This window comes from Canis aureus, chromosome 18 (genome assembly GCF_053574225.1).
Source record: "Canis aureus isolate CA01 chromosome 18, VMU_Caureus_v.1.0, whole genome shotgun sequence".
In the NCBI taxonomy this organism is placed as follows: domain Eukaryota; kingdom Metazoa; phylum Chordata; class Mammalia; order Carnivora; family Canidae; genus Canis; species Canis aureus.
In genome coordinates this window covers 21434615-21457078 of record NC_135628.1, presented here as the reverse complement: position 1 = coordinate 21457078, position 22464 = coordinate 21434615, and the positions used below count along the sequence as shown (strand labels likewise).

The following is a 22464-nucleotide window of genomic DNA, read 5'->3' as shown; positions in this document are numbered from 1 at the left end:
GGACCACTGGGGATGCTCTGGATAAAGGTCCAAAAATGAAATCCCCTTTAGAAGTCAGTGTATGAAGAAGGGAAGCAACGTGATGAGCACCGACTTCTATTGAGCTGATCATCCTGTTTCTTCTGCCGCCCGTTTCACAAGGTCCCAGTGCCGACCATCCCGGCTCCCCGGTGAGGAAATTGGTGTGAGAAGCCTGGGGACCTACCCACCTGCTCAGGTGAGGCGGCCCCTCACCAGGGGTCCTTGCTTCGCACTGCACTTTTCTCCGGGCCACTCTTGGCTGTGGGGAGAACTTCCTCTTCTTCTACTTAGGGGAAGGCCTCCTGGAGCTTGAGGTCCCCAAAGTAGATATAAACTGTCATTCTCTGCTAAATAAAAATGTATTAGTGCAAGACTGACGTTTGTGTTCTAGATGGCAGTTTTCACGTGGCTTCAGAGCAGTCTTGATATCTTTTTTTCAGCCTTAGGATCTCTATTTTCGTTTTAAAAAGGTTCACTTTGTTAGTGAAGCTATTGTAGGAAATGGCTTCTTTTTTCCTCTTTTGGTGTCATTGCTGTGGTTTAACAACCACTTGCGAAAAGCTTAGAACTGGCTGAGACTGGGGTCCAGCCTCTGTAGTCTTTCATTTTGGAGAGTGGCAAGAAGGGCTTTTTGTCAAAGTCAGGGTTGACCTCTGTGGAGGATACCCCTAATTTTAGACTGTTACCGCCCACCTCTGTTCTTTCTCTTGGTAAGTAGTAAGTATGAATCAGCATTTATGCTCTCTTAGCCCTGTTCAAATAAGAGATAGTACAGGTTTGTGATTACGAATTGTGGTTTCAGACTCATCAGAGTTGAAGTCTTGACACAGTCATTTGCTAGCTGAGGTACTATATCGGCAGGGCACACTGTCTAACTTAGCCTTTATCCGGAAATTTAAAAACAGGTAATGATCACCTTTCCCTCCCAGAATTGTTAATAGCAATAGCTGACATTTATTGAGCATTTACTACATGGTAGGCATGGTGAGAGTTTTTATGTGACAGCCTCATTAATCCCCACAAAAAGCTTATGAAGCAGATCCTATTTACATTTGGGGGAAACTAAGGCATCAAGATATTTAAGACTTCCCTAAACTTCACAGCTCACAGTTTTAACCACTCAGCAAATGTGTGCCACCTTTCTGTAATAGCTGATAGTTACTTAGGGCTCACTATAGACCAGGCCCTGTTTCAATACCCTATGTATATTATTAACAGTCCTTGAGATTGGTACAACCTCTACCCCTCACCCTCCTTTTTTTCTTTCTTTCTTTTTTTTTTTTTTAATTACAGATGAAGAAACTGTGGCACAGAGTCCAGGGCAGACAACTAGTTAGTGATGGGGCCAAGATTTGAACTGGGCAGCCTGGTTCTGGAATGGGTGCTCTCAACTAGTCCCCTGTAAATGTATGTGAAAAGGCTGAGTCAGGCTTCAATCAAAGCAAGTCTTTTTTTTTTTTTTTAAGATTTTATTTATTCATGAGAGACACAGAGAGAGAGGCAAAGACATAGGCAGAGGGAGAGGCAGGTTCCCTGCAGGGAGCCCGATGCGGGACTGGATCCAAGGACCCCCGGGATCATGCCCTGAGCCAAAGGCATACGCTCAACCACTGAGCCACCCAGGCTCCCCAAGGGCAAGTATTAATGGCACTTTGATTTATTTTTCCCTAACTAACTCCTCCCTCCTCCCAGTATCTGCAGAGGAGATGCTCCCAGTTTTGCAAATGATTCAACTTCACTTCAAGTTTTGTGATTCTGTATATATTTGTTGTATTCTCTGTTATTTTTAACAGCTTGTGGTAGGTCTCCGTGATCTTGAGCCTAGGAATACAGATACAGGCTTTAGGGGATCTATGAGTCCCCTGAAAATGTCTGATTTTATACTCAAGTGCAAAGGGGCATTATTCTGAGTGCACAGCTTGCTTCCGATTCTTAAAGGGTCACCTGTGGTGGAAAGCAAGGTTAGAAATGATCATTCTATTCCAATAATCTCATTTTATGAATGAGGCAGCAAAGGCCCTTTGTAGAGGCAGAGTAACTTAATCTGAACTACACAGCTAGTTAGAAATGGAAAGGGGGCTAAAACCCAGGTCTGCTGGGCTCTTCTACCCCTCACACTTGTTTCCCTTTGGAATAAGTAAGTGGTGCCAGGTGAAGAAATTATGAGATGCCAAAAGACTCCCTCCTCTCCTGCTGGGTTGCCGCAGTATGTGAGGCCAGCACATCTTTCTGGAAGTGCCTCTCAAAATACAACATCCTTTGGCATGTCACTTTATTAGCTGAACCACTTTACTGTGACTCAGGAAGGGCATCAGCAGCTCTGAAAGGTATGAGCCGGGAGCATAAAAACTGGGGAGAAAATGGGGCAAGGTTCAGAACACACATTAGTTGAGTCACAAAGAGGCTGTGTGGGCCTCTGGGCGAAATTGTAGTGTCAGAGCATTTTTCTTGCGAGGTTTGTAAATTCAAAATTCCATGAAGTCTGAGATTTCTGTGTAGCATGTGAGTCACTAGGAAGTAAGGCCATCCTCTGGCCCAAGGCTGATGCTCCAATGACTAAGCAAGACTGAAAGGTCTTGAGATCTTTATTAGTTTAAGCCAGCCCTTTAACTTTAATTTTTACAGACTGATGAAGTTTACCTGGAAAAGTAGCTTTGTCCTGGGAGGCAGTACATTCTGAAATGAATTGTTCACCCAGATTTCAAGATGTAGCCTACGGGACCAGGGATGGGGAGTCCAGAAATGGTTGTGTTGTGAAGACAGGAATTGAAGGTATGTCAGAAATGACTATGGTTAAGTCTGTTGAGACGGTTGCCTTACCCCATTCATAAAAATACAGGAATTCCATTTAAAGGTTGAATGTCAAAACCGAATTACAGACATTAAAATACATACGTAGATGAGATGGGTTTTTAAAAATATTTTATTTATTTATTCATGAGAGAGAGAGAGAGAGAGAGAGAGAGAGGCAGAGCCACAGGCAGAGGGAGAAGCAGGCTCCATGGGACTCGATCCCGGGTCTCCAGGATCATGCCCTGGGCTGAAGGTGGTGCTAAACCGCTGAGCCACCAGGGCTGCCCCTAGGATGGTTTTTAAAAATAACTTTGGAGTTATTTATTGGAGTTTGACGACTTTAATAAAACTCAGAAACCATAAAGGAAAATATTGATTTAATGTTATGAAACATTATACTTCTGTAAGAAAAAAGATGTCATAAACAAAGTTGAAAGGCAGATGACAAGTTAGTAAAGCCAATACTTGCAAGACAGATAACAGGCATAGAGTCTTGGAAATCAATAGAAAAAAGAAAATCTGATAGAAATATGGGCAAAGGCTATTAATAGATAATTCACATTTGTAATATGAAAATGTTTAAGTTTATTAATAACCAGATAAATGATCTGTGCCCACTGTCCCCTCCATTTGGCGGCTCCTCGGCCCATCCTGGGTCCTCTTTTGTTTCTCCACATTTTCTCCTGAGATCTGCCATTTTCAGATGTTTTTGTGCATAAGAATGATCTGGGAAACTTCTTAAAACAGATTTCTGGGCCATATCTCCAAATAGTCCAGTGGATCTGGAATGAGACCTGAGAATCCGTATCTTGATTCCCATGTGATCCAGATGCAGTGACAAACACTGGACAAGCCAGTTTTATTCATTTCCGTGATTTTAAACCACTAATTCCTGGATGTCTGGCTCTCTTGTGAGCTCCAGGATGATGCAGTTGACATTGAATCTGACTCCTTGGATGTGTCATGCACATTTTAATTAACCTGCCCAGCAGTATTGATCATCCCCTCCCCAGTTTTGTAGGGCCTAACACTTAGGCAGTTTGGGGGCCCTCTTTAAGAAGGAGAACACAGCATTTTGAATGCAAAATGCAATACAGGACCATGGAGGTGTCTGTGCAGATTGTGACCTCAGAAACTGGAGCTTCTTTAACTTGTTGGTCATCCCTCCTCTGCTCTCCAGTCTCACCCAACCTGTCAGCCTCCTCCCTTGCCCATCTGAAGATACTATTACTGCCATCCGTCCATTTGTCCAGGCTAGCTCGGGGAGCCATTTCCTCACCCCATCTCTGAGCCAGTTCAGTGGCTGATTTTCCCATCTACCTGTGCTCAGTTCCTTGCCCCAGGTCCCCCTGAGCTCAGGCTGCCGTCATGCACGTTCGTCTCAGCTTCTGATCCCATCTCTTGTTCCACTCTGCTCCCCACACAATCTAGTTTCCCAAATCAGCCAGAGTAGTTTTTTTTAAGGTTTTATTTATTTATTTGAAAGAGAGAGAGCACAAGCAAGGGTAGGGGCAGATGGAGAAGCAGGGTCCCCTCAGCAGGGAGCCTGATGTGGTGCTTGATCCCAGGAACCTAGGATCACGACCTGAGCCAAAGGCAGATGCTTAACTGACTGAACCACCCAGGTGCCCCAATAGTAATCTTTTTTTCTTTAAAGATTTATTAGAAGGGGGAGTGGTATGGGAAAGGGCAGGGGGAGAGAATATCCAAGCAGACTCTCACTGAGCATGGAGCCCGAGGAGCCATGAGATCGGGACCTGAGCCAAGAGTTGGATGCTTAAATGACAGAGCCACCCAGGTACCCCCAGAGCAATCTTTTTAAGAATATACATTGCAACCTGTCATCCCCTTGATTTGCCCAGCCCCACAGGGTGGACTGGATGGTCCCTGCAAGTGGCTGAGACTGGTGGCAGGGCCATGAGTATAGGGTGGGTGGGAGAGGGTCAGGGTGGGGTCACACTACAGGAGCTTGACGTTTTGAGGACTAATTTCAAAGAGGTCGGGGTGCCTCTGGAGAGGCATTGTCCACTCCTGCTTGTTGGGTCTGTCCAAGTTTACCACCTTTCACTGAGAGAAGCTGGGTGCCACATAAGACCTGTGGAGTGCAAGCAAAGTCGGGGTGGATGTCCCTTCATTCTTTGCTTTGGGATGCGTTCCTGTGGTAGTTTGATGTTAAGCAGGATAATCAGGCTGTTTAATTAGTTTTAGGGGAAGAAAGGCACATTCTCTTTTAACCCAAGTGGCATCTGGGGGGCCTCCTGTTTCTTAGAAAACTAACAAACCTTGGTGAGAACCCACAAGCCCACGGCCCAAGGAGTTCCAAAGTCCTCTCAGGTTTTCTGCAAGTGGGTGCACCCTAGGGTGCGAGTGGGTGAGGGCTCCCCTGCTGTCTCTGCTCTACCTTGGTGTCAGCGCTGATGTACTGATGGAGTGATCTGTGCCACCGTGTACGTTGCTGGCTCAGTAGACTTAACTAGGTTAGGGAGAAGTCAGCCCATGGGGCTCCTAACCTACCCTCTCTCTGCTCTGAGCCCTGCCCCTCCCTCCCGCCTCACTTACCTCTGAGTTCCAGGCTTTTCCCTCTATGACTATGGCTACTCCCCAGTTCCTTCCTCAGACTTATGAACCCAGACAGTTCAAAGCGCAGAGCACAACAAGCTGCTTTGTATGTTGGAGACCTGGGCTCCTTAAGAATTAGAAATACAAACACGCAAAGAAGAGTTTTCTATTGCCTGGCAATTTTCTTCCCTTTTCTTACCATCACAGTAGTTCTCCATATAGTAGAGTAGCATTTGGAAGATCTGGGGAGGAAGGTAAAAAGGGGAGAAGGCAGTTGTCCTTGCAGCAGCCCCAGGTCTCTGGCTGGTTTGGGGGTGGTGTGATCATAGCTCCAGGTTCTGGTATCTCAGAGCAGGAGACACAGAGGCTTATTATCAGCTACCTCTGGATGACCAGACCCCCAGAATCTGGGCTACCTTCTGCTCAAACACACATGTAAGTTCCTATGCCAGGAAATCAATGCAATGATTTACAAGGAAACGCAGACCGGATGCAGGGTTTGTTTTTTTTTTTTGTTTTTTGTTTTAGTTAGCTCATTTCCCTCACAGTTGAGAAACCTTGAAAAACTGTGACCTCTGTTTTGAGAATTTTGCTACACTGGTTGTAAACAAACACACATCAGATGCCCTTGGATTGCAGTCAGTGCTTTGACCAATAAGGAATAATAACTTTGGTATTCTATCCACATTAAAAAGGACTCTCTATGTGGCTTATCTTCACCTTCTTTGATCAGGGTCAGGCACTGGATATCCCTGGGGAAATGACTGGCTGCAGGCCATGGTCAAGGGACGTGTTGCACACATGTGGGCTGAGTTTCAGAGCGTATAGATCTAAAATTTTCTGCCTCTAAAATGTTACTGTTCCATCTGACAAAACAGGTACTTGAAGAGAACAGTTTTTATTTCATTATTATTATTTTTAAAGATTTTATTTATTTATTCATGAGAGACAGAGAGAGAGAGGCTGAGACACAGGCAGAGGGAGAAGCAGGCTCCCCGTGCGGGACTCGATCCCAGGACCTCGGGATCACATCCTGAGCCAAAGGCAGACACTCAACCACTGAGCCACCCAGGCGTCCCAAGAGAACAGTTTTTAAAGGAGCAAATGCTCTGTGACCCTGAGGAAGAGACCTCAGGATTTTCCCTCAGGGGTCTTGGAAGAGTCCAGGAAGGCCAGTAGTGAACGGTGACAGTGGCTGCCACAGTGAGCCCTAGGCACACACGCCTCCACGTTGGCTCCTTCGGTCTTTGCAGCAGATTCATGAAGTGGGCAGGTGTCCCCCTTTTTACAGATGAGGGAAGCGAAGTCACCAGAAGGTTAAATACTTTCCCTTGACCAAGGGCAGCACGGGAATTCACAGCAGCTCTGCTTTCCCATACACCAGGCCCTTCCAACTCCTCTTAGGGGGAGTCCGTGAAGTCTTGCTTACATGTGAAGTCTCCCTTCTTGCGTGGCCCTCACCTTACTTGCCACTTCTTCATACCTGGACTGATGTCACTTTGGGCAGATTTGAACTTGACCAGAAGGTCACGACTCTTCTCACAAGTGACTGAGCTGGTGTTGTCAGGCTGCGCTTCTTTGCGCCAGAGGTGGCCAGCGTGGTGAAGACACCAAAACACAGTTTCCAGTGTGTTGCAACGCTTTTCCTTTTTGAAAGGGAATTTGTCACTCGGTTTGAAAGAGCAACATTGAATGCTCACTGTTGGCTCTCATTTGCCTGCCTGCATCCTTTCTCTGTCCCTACTGTTCTCCAGAGGCCTGAGGTGGTTTTGTTGTTCTTTGTGGACGTCCTCCAGCATGTCAGCGTGGTCCCACCCGACCTCATCTTTCTCTCAGCTCTGAAAACAGGCGCCCCCTTGCTGACTTCTTCTTTTCTGCTGGTGACCAGTCTTTTTCCAGTCACCTGGCTAGTGAGTCATCCTTGACTCTCTTTTCCCTATCATGCTCTTGTCTAACTAAGTTTTTCTCACTAGATACATATTTTTAAATAGATTTTTTTTAAAGAGCAGTTTTAGGTTCACAGCAGAACTGGGGGAGAGCACAGAGAGATCCTATATACTGCCTGCCTCACCTCCCCCATTATCACCCAGAGTCCACACTTTTTTTTTTTTTTTAAGATTTAATTTATTTATTCATGAGGGACACAGAGAGGGAGAGACAGGCAGAGGGAGAAGCAGGCTTCCAGGGATCCCTGGGTGGCGCAGCGGTTTGGCGCCTGCCTTTGGCCCAGGGCGCAATCCTGGAGACCCGGGATCGAATCCCACATCGGGTTCCTGGTGCATGGAGCCTGCTTCTCCCTCTGCCTGTGTCTCTGCCTCTCTCTCTCTCTCTCTCTCTCTCTGTGACTATCATAAATAAATAAATTTTAAAAAATTAAAAAAAAAAAAAGAAGCAGGCTTCCTGCAGGGAACCTGATGCGGGACTTGATCCCAGGACCCTGGGATCATGACCTGAGCCACCCAAGTGCCCCCAAAGTCTATGCTTTACATCAAGGTTCATTCACGGTGTTGTACACTCTTTGGGTTTTGACAAAGGTCTGACGTGTGTCCACCATTCCCGTATCCTACAGAATAGTTTCACTGTCCCCAACACCCTCTGTGTCTGCTTTTTGTTACTTTCAAGTGCTTTTCCATCGCCCCTGCCCACCTTCAGTCCATGATCTCTCCTGCTGGCTGGAGCATCCTAGCACCCCCCTGATGAAGCTCCCTGCCTGTAATGTCTCTCCCTGTCAATCCATCCTCCACCCCATCCCCAAATGTATCCTAGTGATCGTATCATGGCAATTCATTCCTCTCTACCTTCCAGCAGGGTCGAAGTTCAAATTCCTCCTCTTATCCTGCAGGGACTTTCCCATCCTAGATGCCCATTGGAGCCCTTCTAGACACTCCCTTGAACTCTTCTACCAACACAGCTTCTCCACTCCTGGGGGACTGGGCCTTAGATCTCCAAAAGTGGTACTGCTTCTTAATCACCTGGTCCTGTTTTCTGTGCTTGTCCTAATGCAAATATTGAAGCCTCATCAAGCCCTACCTTCTCCACAAAGCCTCTCCCTCTCCATTCTTCCTATAGCCTTGTTCTTAGTACTACTTTTCTTTTTTCACATACAGTGAGCTTTGCATTACAAGTGAACTGTTTCATATCTGTGTCTGGCCATCCTTAGGTCATAGAACTCGGAGAGTGTAACTTAACCATTAAAAAAAAAATACCCCTCACCAGGACCAGACCTAGAAGTATCACACAGTAGGTGCTCAGTAATTACTTACTGAATTGAATTGTCATTGTCCTCTATTCTTAGAGGGTCCTTTATAGCCATTGGCACTAAAGAGCTCTGTCATGGGAATGTACTACCCTTCTCTCAGTATAACTCCTTTCTGAGGATGAGAAAGGCATGTCTAGATGCTTGGTTGCTGGTTTCCCAGGTTCATATACAGACAGAACTCTGCCGCCACCTCACCTCTCTAAAGCATTTGAGACTGGTTGCTATCTTTTTTTTTTTTTTTAATTCATGAGAGACACACACAGAGAGAGATAGGCAGAGACACAGGCAGAGGGAGAAGCAGGCTTCATGCAGGGAGCCCGACGTGGGACTCGATCCTGGGTCCTCAGGATCACACCCTGGGCTGAAGGTGACGCTAAACCGCAGAGCCACCCAGACTGTCCTGGTTGCTATCTTTTAAGCATTTATTTCTAAGGATGTAGCAGGGATGCCATGCTGGGCGTAGGGGGTAGTGTGTGGTGAGTTGGGGGAAGGCTGGTTACCTAGGTTTGGATCCTGGCTCCTTCACTTAGTAGCCACATGACCTTGGGCACAGTTTCCTTATTTGTAAAACTGAAGTAATGATACTTGGCTATCTTGAGGATTAGATCATTCATGTTACAAGCTCCTCACAGTGTCTGGCACATAGTTAGCAATCTGCTGTTGTTACTTTGATTACCATTTCTGATTATTAGTGGCATAACTAACGTTATTCCCCATTTTCATCCTCTGCTGTCCAGTGGAGTTAGGTCAGGAGGAAGACAGAAAACAAGAGAGGAAGACATGTGGTCTTGAAGACATTCCCTCTGGGCTGTTGCTGGCTAAAAGCTTTCTTTTCTCCCAAGGTGAATGGTGAACCACGAGTGAGAAGAGGGCTGGCAGGAGAGGCAGGCGCCTTATTCTCGGGGCCCCTCCTCCCAGCCCACGAGGTTGGCCTGCTTGGAAACCTGATGGCGATGCAGATGTGGAGAAAATTAGTTGGGACTAATTCAATCAAATTTAATTCACCCAATATTTATTGGGCACTTACTATATGCCAGGCACTCTGCTAAGTACTTGGGTTATAAAGCATTGAATAATTTGGACAAGGTCCCTGCCCTCCTGGGACCTTTGAAAGGACAGATAATAAACAACAGAATAGATTAATAGATAAAATAATACAGACTGTGATAAATTCTAAGGAGAAATAAAAGAGTAGAGCATTACTGGGGGAGTCTGCTCTAGTGGGTGGTCAGGGGAGGCCCTTCCGAGGAGGTATTTAAATCAAGACCTGCAGGAGGGGAAGGAGCCACCCTGGTGGATTGGAGGGGATGTAGCTGGGGAAGGGGGGCAAGGGGGACATTAGAGGGAACAAGAGGCACAAAGGGCCTGAGGTGGGAGTTTCAGAACTGACCTGTAGGGCAGCTAGACACCATGAGTGTGCAGAGGAGCTGAGACGAGGGGTTGGTTGGAGAACCAGAGGAGTGTGCTTTATAGGGGTTGTGCAGATACAGACCCTGTCCTCTGAAACAGTGGTTTTCAAAAACTTTCTATCATCAGTGCACTTGAGGGGGCATGCAGTGACCTTCTGGGGTGAGCCTGTTGGGTTGGTGATGGGGAAGGCCGAGGGGTATGTGAAAGTTGAAAAGAGCCCCCCATGATTGGGATACTCCTCACTTTCTCCCCTTCCCCAAAATGAGAAGTGCTGCTCATTGTGATCCATTCAGTAGCCGTGGAATCTTGGGAGCTTATCTTTTTTCTCTCATTTCTTTTTCTTTCTCTCTCTCTCACTTTCTTTTTCTTTTCTTTTCTTTTTTTCCTTTTCTTCTTTTCTTTTCTTTTCTTTTCTTTTCTTTTCTTTTCTTTCCTTTTCTTTCTTTCTTTCTTTCTTTTCTTTTCTTTTCTTTTCTTTTTTTCCTTTTCTTTTTTCTTTCTTTCTTTCTTTTTTCTTTCTTTCTTTTTTTCTTTCTTTCTTTCTTTCTTTCTTTCTTTCTTTCTTTCTTTCTTTCTTTCTTTCTTTCTTTCTTTCTTTTTTCTTCTTCCTCTCTCTCTCACTCTCTTTTTCTTTCTTTCAGATTTTATTTACTTGAGAGAGAGAGCAAGCATGAGCCCGGGTGTGGGAGAGGGAGAAGCAGACTCCCCTCTGAGCAGAGAACCCGACCTGGGCTCCATCCTACTGATACGGGAGAGCTTGGTTCTTGTCTCACGCAGCTGAAGAATGAATCTCAGGGACCCCAGAGTGAGCAAAGCGATTGAAGTTAATATTAAGCAGAGATACAGAGAAAACTCAAAAATGAGAGGCGTCCCGACAGGGTTGCCAGCAGGGGCTTTTTATGGTCTATCTTTTATAGGAAACTGACCAGGGTACTTGGCAAATTTCTAATTGATATCAGGGTGGATATTTGGAAGAAACATGGTATACTTACAACTATCATAATAGCCAACAAGATTTTTTTTGTAAATGTCATGAGCCCAAACCAAGTGTTCCCTTCTCTCAGGTTAGTATCTCCTCTATAACATTTCCTACATTGGGGTTTCTGTGATTGCTTAGTAGTCATTAAAAGAAGGATACTCCCTAACATTTTGGAGCTAGTGAGCCAGATTTATTTTATTTTTTTTTGTTTTTACTGTCTTATCTCTGTTTTCTTGGGGTAGGAGCCTGACTCTGGGGCCTTTCCCTTCTTTTTTCCTGCCTAGCCCTGCCTGCCCCTATTTTGTTCCTACATCACTAAGACCCTGAGATCATGACCGGAGCCAAAAGCAGAGCCCACTGAGCCACCAGGTGCCCCTCTTGGGAACTTCTACGTCTCTCTTTTTTTTTTTTTCAATTAAATTTGTGAGGTTATATAGGCACACTATAGAACATGGAACTCTGACAGTTGGTGAGAACATTGGCACGGGCATTTGAGGATGAGTCACTGTTTAATTGGATCACTGTGCGACCCACTTAAATAAGCACTTTTTTTAAAATAGGAAGTTTATTATTCACTTACTTTTGCAGTTATTTAGAAATGACTTTGGAGATGTCCTTTAAGATTTTTTTTTAAGATTTTATTTATTTATTCATGAGAGACACACACACACAGACAGAGACAGAGACACAGGCAGAGGGAGAAGCAGGCTCCATGCAGGGAGCCCGACGTGGGACCCAATCCCGGGTCTCTAGGATCAGGCCCTGGGCCCAAGGTAGACGCTAAACCGCTGAGCCACCCAGGGATCCCTTATATAAAATAACATTTTTAATGCATGTAGATGTTCCTTTGTTAAGAGAGGTGGTATAGGGGAGAGGAGAGCACAACTTCTGGCCTTCAGGAGCCCTCGGTTTGAGTCTGGACCACACGGTATGGCTTTCGTGGTCATTTATCCTTTCTGGGTGTTGGTATCCTCTTCCGTAAAATGAGACAGATAAGCTGCCTGCCTCACTGGCTGTCAGTGGGACAGTGCTTTACAAACTGAGCACATTAGAAAATAAAAGTTACTTTAAAAACCTTAAATTCTGGGGCACCTGGGTGGCTCAGAGTGGTTGAGTGTCTGCCTTTGGCTCAGGGTGTGATCCCGGGGTCCTGGGATCGAGTCCCACATCAGGCTTCCTGCAGGGAGCCTGCTTCTCCCTCTGCTTGTGTCTCTGCCTCCCTCTGTGTATCTGTCATGAATAAATAAATAAAATCTTAAAAAAAAAACAACCCTTAAATTCTATTTGTGTACATTATGGCCACGATGTAATTCATGACCATAGAAGATAACTTTTCACTGCTTATGGATGATTGGTTTCTGGAAACATCCAAAGGAAAATGTTTTTATAACTTTGCAGTAGGCATGGGCTTTCTAAGTATGGTGCAAAACTTAGAAGCCATAAGGAAATGATCAATAAAATTCATTACCTAAAAACAGTTGGCATCGTAGAACCCCCAGAAGCAAAAGACAATACATATTAGAAAAATATACTTGCATTTCATGTTATGTATTAAGGACTATTTTCCTAATACATAAAGAAGTCCTACAAATCAGTGAGGAAAATGGTCAAAGGCTGTGAATGAACAATCCATAGAAAATAATTAGTGGCTCCTAAATGTATAAAAAATGCTTGACCTCGCGTGTAATTTTTTGAATTCTAATTCGATTGCACTGAAATATTACCACATTTCATTTATTTGGGATTGACAAAGAGAAAAACATTTTGAAAACCATCCATGTTAGGAAGTCTGTGGGAAAACAGAACTCACACATACAGGGTTGGTGAATGTGTATTAGTTTGCATAGGGGCCACCGAGCCAGTGTCTATCAGAGTTAATAATTCACATGGTCTGGCTTGACTCAGATTTCACTTAAAGAAATTTGTCCTCCAGATAAATTCAATGTTCACTCTTTATAATAGCAAGAGTGTTTATAAGTGGAAGCTGGTGGACATGAATTATGGTGCATTTGCACAAGGGAGTAGTACACAGCCACGAAAAGAGACAGGGATGCTCTGTGGATAGCTGTGGAGCAGTCTACATTGTTAAGTAAAGAGTGAGGCATAGAAGGGGTCATATGTGAGTCCACCATTTACAGAAAAGGAAGGGGGGCAATCATAAGTATGTGTATGTGTTGCATATGCATAAAATAGCTCTAGAAGGATACTAAAAAATGACTAAGAGGTAGGAGGAAGAGTTTTTATTTTATACCATTTTGTATTTTTTACTTTTTAAAAAAGATTTATTTATTTATTCATGAGAGAAAGAGAAGGAGGCAGAGACACAGGCAGAGGGAGAAGCAGGCTCCCCACAGGGAGCCTGTGGGACTCGAACCTGGATCCTGGGATCACACCCTGAGCTTAAGGCAGTTGCTTGACTGCTGAACTACCCAGGCATCTCTATTTTTTTACATTTTGAAGTAAGCATTATATTTTAAGAGTTAATAAATACCAACTATGAAACAAAAAATAGAAAATAAAATAGTTGAGATAGGGATTGAACCTTCTTGTAGATTCATTAACAGTGTGTTTGATCCCCAGATTATTGAACATCTTTGTGTCTGCCACTGACAGTTTGGGGCTATGATGGGGGGACACTTTCAAAGAGCTACTGGCCACTTGGGGACACAAGACTAATGTATGCTACAATCAGAGGCAGGGGAAGGACCGTATAACCAAGCATTCGGGTTGGTGCAGCTGAAGTCTGGCGGGGATTCAGTTTCATATTTGTCAGGGGGACATTGTGTTCAAGACACGTACACAAAGATTGTGATAGAATAATGGCCCCAAGGATGTCCATGTTCTAATCCCCAGAACCTGTGCATGTTTCCTTACTTTGAAGGATGAATGTTTAGATTAAGTTAAGGGTCTTGAGATAAGATTATCCTAGTTTTCTAGGTGGGCCCAATCTAATCACATGGGACCTTAAAAAGCAGGGAACGTTTCCTGGCTGTGATCAGAGGGAGATGTGCCCACAGAAGAAGGTGATATGTGCCTGACTTGGCGGATGGAGAAAGGAACCGGGAGCCAAGGAGTGCCGGCAGCCTCTAGAAGCTGGAAAAGGCAAGGGGACAGGCTCCCCTTTAGAGCCCCACAGATGTCTTGATTTTAGCCAGGAGAGATCGCTGTGGGATTTCTGGAGGAGCTGCGGAGCTGTACTATAATAAATTTGTGTTGTTTTAAGCCACGGAATCGATGGCAATTTGTAACAGCAGCTATAGGAAATGAATACAAAGATGATGTGGAAATTACCCTGAAGCCTTGCTCTCACGGGGTTTCTCATTTAGGAGGGAAGCAATGACAAGAATCTAGTCAATAATCATGCCATGCAAATGTGGAAAGTGCCATGAAGATTTGCAAAGAGCTGTCCACCAAGGGGTCGGGGAAGGCTTGGGGAGCATGTGCGGCCTGGATTGTGCTGTGAGAGGCAGTGCGGCTTGCTGGTTGGGAAGGACTCTGGTCCTGACTGTGGGCCCGAGTCTTGTTTCTGCTTCTTCCTAGCTATGGGGCCTGGAGACAGTCCATCTCTCTGTGCCTCGGTTTTCTAATCTGTAAAGTGGGGATACTAATGCCTCTTCCAAGGGCTGCTGCACACCTGTCAGTAAGTTAATGTGTGTCAAGTGCTTGCAGTATAGTCCTGGCCATTCCAAAAGCTGTAGAAGTGTTCACTATTGATGTTTTGCCCTAATGGATGGGGAAGGCAGAGGTAGGCAGAGAGAGAGATGGTGGGCCATCTGAGGACAGCAAGCCCACTGCTTCCAGTTGAGTGGGGAGAAGGAGCAGACAATAAGGCTGTTAAGGAGCATGGAGCGAGATGATGGTGGCCTTGGCACCTGGCTGAAGAGCAGTCGCTTAGTGCCCTGGAGGATTTGGCATGTGGGATGACAATGAGTACAGCAAGGGTGCTGATCAGATTTCTTTAAGCAGGGAGGTGGGTTTGGTTTCTGAGCCCTAACTCCAGAGCCTTCTTCCCACTTACCTTGTCTTTTCTATCCCCTCACAATGGGCGGTCTGACCTCTAACCAAGATGATCAGTCTTCATTCCCCTCTGTGCTCCCTCTGCCACTCTGCAGGATTTGGATTCAGGGGCAATCTTATCAGTACTAGATCATCAGGGCTCAGAGAACACTAGAGAACACTCCAGTATCTGTCATTGGCTCTCAGGTGTGGATACTCATAGTCAACCTACTTCTTCAAAGCCAGCTTTCAGCCTCTTCTGTGTCCCCATAGACAGAGGAGCAGACACCTGGCCAATGTGGCTTCGGCAGGTCCCCACAGGCTAATGACTGGGCCCAGGAGGGAGCCTCGGCCTATCCCTTTAGTCTTTCAGAAGTCAGCTCCCTTCTGGCCATTTGGGGTCTGTGTCCTCTCAACATGTAGAGCTGGTTCTTGAGCAGGTGAGCCACCAAAACCTTCAGAGTTCTTGGGGAGAATGATTCTGAGGTAGGGCATTTCCCTTAAGCAGAAATGGGAATCTGAATTTTCCCGACCAGCTGCTTGGTCCTGTGTGTTCTCTGCTTTTTGGAAATCCCTCTTTCCTCACAGCTCAGGTTCCTCTCACTGACTCTGGGATGCCCTGGGCCTCTCAGGGAGCTGTCCCTGAAATAGGGGATCCTCAGCATGTCCTTCCAAACCATCCCCCCAGACCTCCATGCTTTTGACTCCTCCTGCCCCTCCCACTTTTGCTTTAACCCCCTCAAAATTTAGATGCTAGAGTGTTGGTCTTTCAAGGCCTCTTCTCTGCTACATTATCTGGTAGGTGAACTTGTGCAAAGGGACAGGTAGGTGCTTGTGAATGGATTTATTATGATCATGTAAGGAAATGCCCACGCCTCTCTATCCTTGGATAAGTCATCACCTCCATTAGGCATCTCTTCTCATTTGAGAAACAGAGACCGTAATACCTTCGCCGCCTCACAGGATTGTTTTGACTAGGATATCACTCATTCGTTTATTTGTTCACTCATCCGTCACATAGTCCTTGAGTACCTGGATAGTGGCTGGTACTATGCCAAGTAGCCGGTATAGACTCATGATAAAACACAGTGCCTGCCCTACTCTTGTGGAGACAGATCACAAACAAGAGACAAAAACATATGTGGCTTATGGGTACGTCGTAATGTCTTTGACAGGGCCAAGTTGTCATTGGAAATGACGGCCTTCAGTTTACCCAGACAAAGGCCTTCTGGTGAAGCAGGGGTCAGGGCTCAGGGTCTCCTGCGTTTCTGGGTGGCGGGTGAGGAAACACCTGTGAGTGCTTTGCTTTTCCTTTCGCTTAATCACACAGCGGAGGTCTCTCTGCCTCTGCCAGGGCTTTCAGCAGGCGTGTGAGTGGTGTTTGGACAGGCGCCCGGCCTTTCTCATCACTGTCTTCTCAGAATGAGATCGGGGAGCATTGTCCTCCCGACAGGTGAGTGCACAGGTGTGCTCCCTGGACACAGGGCTACTTCCTTTGCGGTTCTATGTGCAGGAGAGGAGAGAGGAACTTGGCTTTTGCAGCAAACAGAAGCAAGCTTTGGTCCCTGTTGACTTTATTAGAGTTGCCAGGAGGAGTAACTGGAGGTTTAGGGCCATTGTGATAAAGCGGTTTGAGTTGCTTAAAATTATATTCAGAGGAGGCTCAAGATGCTAACAGTTGTGCATAGGTCTGGCTGTGGGTTACTTCATTCGAAGCAAGGCTACACGTAGTTCTTAAAGCTTTCATATGAGGGCTCGTGTGGGGCCCTTGAGATCATGATTTTAGCTTCACATCGCTTCCTCTTCTTAGGGAACAGGCTTGGGGTGACTCCACCCCAAGTGGTAGCAGATGTGGGAAACAGAACCTCTTTTTCTTTTACGCAAGGTGCTGCCTCTCAGGGAAGAGCGGGGTATTTCTGTGAAGAAGATGCATGAAGCACACCTGGGAATCAAGATGTAGACGTTAACTGGCAGAAGGTGGAAAAAACTAGTTGTGTGTGGGTGCACACGTGTGTGTGCAGGTTCACAGAAGAGGCATGAAGGAACATCTTTGTTTGCAACCTTTTTTTATTTTTTTAAAGATTTTATTTATTTATTCATGAGAGACACAGAGAGAGGCAGAGACACAGGCAGAGGGAGAAGCAGGCTCCATGCAGGGAGCCCTACATGGGACTCGATCCCCAGTCTCCAGGATCACACCCTGGGCTGAAGGCGGCGCTAAACCGCTGAGCCACCGGGGCTGCCCCATGTTTGCAATCTTTTGGGAATCTTGCAGTTTCTCTTTCTCAGTCCTTCCTGTATGGCTAGCTGAAAACCATTTAGCAGATATCTAATCATTAAAAAAAATGTTTTTTTTTTTTAATTATAGTAAGAACACTTAGTATGAGATCTACCCTTTTAACAGTTTTTTTAATTAATTAATTAATTAATTAATTAATTAATTTAAAGTGGGTTCCATGGCCAGCATGGAGCCCAGGATGGGGTTTGAACTCATAACCCTGAGATCAAGACTTGAGCTGAGACTCAGAGTCAGAAGTTTAACTGACTGAGCCATGAGCCACCCAAGTGCTCCTTAACAAATTTTTAAGTTTGTGATGTGGTATTAGGATGGTATTAATGATGAATACTGTATCGAACAGCAGTGCTCTAGATTGGTTCTTCGAGCATATACTTGATGGTGTTAGAACCCGTAAGCTGATGTCTTTCCTCCACAAGGCTGCTGTTTCACTCACCTGCAGTACTTTTCTTGGCTAAGAGGTTGCCTAGCTGGTCTCTCCAAGATTGTTTTGCCAGGCCGGGAAGATCTGCTGTATCTATGACCCTCTGAAAAGAATTTTCAGAAGAATTCTATACCTATAAAGATTGCATATTTAAAAAGGGTTAAATTGTGTAGGGCTTTAATGAATTTGGGGCTTTGCCAACACAATGTGGCTAAGTTTGTTTTCTCCCCTCTTTTTCCTGAGCATTTCTGTAACAAAACTCCCCTCTTCGGATTGTCTCCACCTCCTCTCTCCTCATAGAGCTCAGTGTTCACCTGTGGTATAAAAATAAAAAACATTGCAAAGTTTGAGCTGTCATCAGACTAATAATTAGGCCCTGAGCCCTTTATAAAACCTGATTTTTTGACAGGTAGCAATTTTTTTTAAAAGTTATTCCTTTTTTATCTTGGACTAAAATCACTTGTGGATGTGTTTTCAAAATATAGTCCCTTCTCAAATACTATCTTTTTTTTTTTTTTTCTTTTTTTAAGTAGGCCCTACGCCCAACATGGGGCTTGAGCTCATGACCTTGGAATCAGGAGTTGGATGATGCTCTACTGACTGAGCCAGCCAGGCACCTCAAAATATAGTCCACTCTTGTTAAGGACCTAATACTTCTACTGTTTTACGTTTTAATATTATGAGTGACTATAATATGGAACGGTGCTATATGGTTTGCTTACAAGATTTTGCTTAGGGGCGCCTGGCTGGCTCAGTCCGTAAAGCATGTCTCTTGATATCAGGGGTGTGAGTTCAAGCCCCACATTGGGTGTAGTGATTACTTCAAACATTAAAAAAAAAAAAATCAGGGTACTTGGCTGGCTCGGTTGGTGCAGCATGCGACTCTTGATCTCGGGGTTGTAAGTTTGGGCCCCATGTTGGGCGTGGAGCCTACTTAAATAAAGACAAAAAAATTTTGCTCTGAAGCCCTTGGGATTTTCCTTGTGACAGTGACTTGCGAAGAAGTGCCGAGATTTAATAACTATTTTTTGTTGTGAATATAACTTCCTTTATTTCCAGTTGCTTTCACTTTCGTAGCTGAGTGTTAAGAAAATAGCCTGTGAACACCATGTGATTCTGCTTCAAGTGTTTTGAGAAAACAGATAAGGAAGGGACTGGAAAGCAGATTAAAATAGTAGGAAAAATAATCAAAATGTGGTGGTGGGGGCGGGGGAGGCGCCTGGCTGGCTCAGACCGTGAAGCGTGTGACTCTTGATCTTGGGCTTGTGAGTTCAAGCCCTACCCTGGGTGTAGAGATTACTTAAAAATAAAATCATAATAAAAATTGTTTAGTTAAAAGAATCAAAACAGAAATAAGCCATATGTAGGGAAAAGAATCCACCAGAATGAATCAGAAACATGATTTATTGTTAATGATGTATTAATGATGATTAATGAGGGTTGATGAAGAGTCCAGCTCTTGTACTGCCCTCTTTCAAATGGGGAGATGGTGCTGTGTCTCACCATTGGGAGGTTTTATGCTTGAGATCCTTTTCCACTTCTGTCTTATTGTTATCTTGGTTCTCAGAATGGGCAGATGGTGTTGTGGATGGATGTCCACTGGGCTGCCTGTGCTTGGTACAGTACCCAAGTGGTTGGCTGATTTCTGAGTACTGGTTTTCCCCATTTATTCATGCAATCAGTGTAAATGTGTATGGAGAACCCATTATGTGCCTGGTACTATGGTAAGAGGTCAGGGATTTTAAGTAAACAAGCACAGTGAGGAGCTGTGCTATCCTCAAGCTTACAATTTGATGTGGAGACGGACATTAAATCAATATTGACGCAGATAGGGATAAAAATGTCACTGTGATCAGAACTACAGAGGAAGACAATAGTGCAAGGGAAGTGTACCTAGGGGGATTTGACTTTGCTGGAGGGAGTTAGGGAAGCTGCTCTGGGTTGGTGTGATTGGAACCCAGATCAGAAAAGTGAATAGAGGTTAACTAGACAGGTGGGTTTGAATTCCAGCATTGCCCTTGGACAAATTGGTGACCTTGTGATGACCTTGAGCAAACTACTTCACCTCTTTAAGCCTTAGTGTCTTCATCTATATGGGTGGTTGTGGGAATGAAATGAGGCAGTGCACATAATATACTCCACACAATACCAGCGCATAGCTGACACTCATAAACAGTAGCAATATTTATCAATGTGGTGTTTTCTATTCATTTGGAAACTTGGAAAAAATACCTGCTTAAATTTATTCTGGTTAGCGAGAGCTACTAAATACCTGAGGATGGAAAATGGAGGCCTAAAGGGAGGTTTATTGATGGTCTTCAACTAGGCCAAGTGTTCTTGGTGCCTAAAACCTGGGAAAAGCTCATACAGAGCCAAGGTGGTGTGAAAACACATTCAGAATGGGGCTGCCTTGGAGGTCATTGTAATGTACTAGGATTTTAAGGCACAATATTGTTAGATCACGTCACCTACGTTTCTATTTCTCTTGATAGTCAATCGTGAATAGCTAGGCTAATGTGTATTTTCTATACCAATAGCATATTCTATTTGCCCAGTGATTTTTGCTGCAGTGTTTGTAGTTTTGCACAGATATTTCTTAGAGCTAAAGGTGTAGTGGTCCCTGTGTGTGTGCTTTGAGAATGGCAAGTTTTGCTTTTTTCTCTCTGCTCTGGGACATATACGTGTGTATGTATATAGTCCAGCTTTTTACTGAAATAATGAGTTTTTGCATCCTTTATTGTTCTTAGATTTTGAAGAAAAAGGTATCAAGGATTCAGCCCGTGGTCACGCTTAATTTTTATTGTACACTTGGTAAGTGCTTTAAGTACATTATATTACCTGACTTAATCCTCACCCTATGAAACAAGCACTATGAAGAATCCTTCTTCCCCTTCTCCCCTCCCCACCCTCTGCAAGAAAATGGGGACCAGAGAAGTTAGGTTCTTGCCCAGGTTCTCACAGCCATGAGTGGCATAATTGGGATTTGAACCTGGATGTGAATGGCTCCAAATCTGAGCTCTAAATGCTTCCATGCTGCCTTTTGAGCTACTTACTGAAAATCATCGACCCACTGTGCCAACACGGTAGATATATGTCAGAAGATTAATTAGACTTATATGGTCATGAAAAAGACTAATTAAACATGTCAGTGGCCTCTGAAGAGCATGGGGAAGCTTGTTGAATTTAGATTTATTCACTGAGTCAGTGGAAGTGGATATTGTAGTGATGTTCTTCTGGATTATTTTCCTGATTGTTATTAACCTTGGTTTTATAGTACGGATCTTAAGGAGCACTAATGTACATCAACCAAAAATTACATATGCTTATAAGTATTAGGAGTTTATACTGAAAATAACATTTTTACTTCTTCTTCATTCTTACCATATCTGTATGACAATTCCTATGTTAACTAATAGCTTTACTGTCTTAAGGTTAACTATTGTTTGCTGCCTTAAAGCTCTTTGGGAACTGCTTCCCATCCATTTGGAAGCAAGGGAAAGATGAATTAGAGATAAATAATATATTCAGAAATGGGTATAGACAATATGGATGGAGTTGGAAGGACATATCAATGAGACCTTTGGCCAATAAAGCCACTGGCCCTCAGTGCCTGATACCGTCCCAGACTTTGATGGAGCCTGCTTGGGCCTGGCTGACCTGGCTTCCTAACTGGCTGGATTTGCTCCACAGTTCCTGTTTTGTTTTTCTGCTAATGCAAATCCTGCTTCAAAAAAGTGTTGTTGACGGATCAGAACCAAATACAAGTACAGCCTGGTGTGTCAGCTATGGGAGGGAGAAATATCAAACTCTGGGAGGGAGGGAGGGAGGGAGGAAGTGGAGTGGTCTCTTCTCCAGGCTTTGTTTACTTTCCTAGTAATTGGTTTTATCTGATTGAGCAAAGGAGAAATAAAGATGCCTGGGGGCCCCAGTTTGTTTTATGTATTTACATATGCTATATGCATTTACACCTTTATTTTATCTGTATTTTCAAATCACCAAAGTACTGTATTTTAAAAAGTAAGAGTTGTTGACAATCCAGGAGTATATAAAGTAGAAAAAAGGAAGTGGTCCCCCTGCAATACACCCCAGTTGCATTCACTTTGGCAATACATGCTCTGGAATTTTCTTCAGTGCATATAAGAGTATACACATGTATGTTGTTAAAAAAAAAAACAATACTCAACTGGTCAGCATCCCACCCACCAAGTAGAGAGATGGTCTGAGGAACTGTACAAAATGGAAGGTTTTTATAGGAAGGAGGATGGGGGAGAAAAGTTATTAGCAAAAAACAAAGAATTGCTTCAGGCAAGGTCATTTTTTTCCCCTTGGGAAGAGTAGGTGCAGATTACCTTTATTTTAGACAGGAAGCAGGGGAGTGGGATGAAGAGGGCCCATGTGATGGATTATTTTATTGGTGCTGACCAAAAAATTTCTGACTGACCCGTTAAGGCTACATTTCTGGCGTGGGGGTGGAGGTGTTTAAACTGCATTTAGGTTAGGTAGTAAGGCCTGGTTTGGTGATGTGGTCTAACGGAAGTGACTCCATTTTGGGCCTTTGGTTTTCTTTTCGACACACTTAAGCAGTGGAGTCACACTACATATTGTTCTGCAATCTGTTGTTCTCACCCTGTGCATCATGGCTGATCCCACATCTCAGCCTTTACAGGTTCCGCCCCCCACCTTCTTTGAACAACTGTGAGGTATTCTATGAATGTTTCTTACTTTAT

The 22464-nt window shown here is 44.4% G+C and overlaps 1 protein-coding gene across 5 annotated transcripts in view; it reads left to right on the top strand.

The window, feature by feature from the left end:
• The window catches only part of SNX10 (sorting nexin 10), a 74478-nt gene that overhangs the window by 1237 nt on the left and 50777 nt on the right, over nucleotides 1-22464 (top strand). The window contains exons 1-2 of one of the 5 annotated variants that reach the window (XM_077856465.1): nucleotides 203-217; nucleotides 20485-20548. The exons of 2 other annotated variants lie outside the window; for them this stretch is intronic. The gene's annotated coding sequence lies outside the window, so the exon portion shown is untranslated. Of the gene's footprint in view, nucleotides 1-193; nucleotides 218-20484; nucleotides 20549-22464 lie in introns of those variants that run through there. 2 more of the 5 variants (XM_077856464.1, XM_077856466.1) reach the window with 2 other exon arrangements.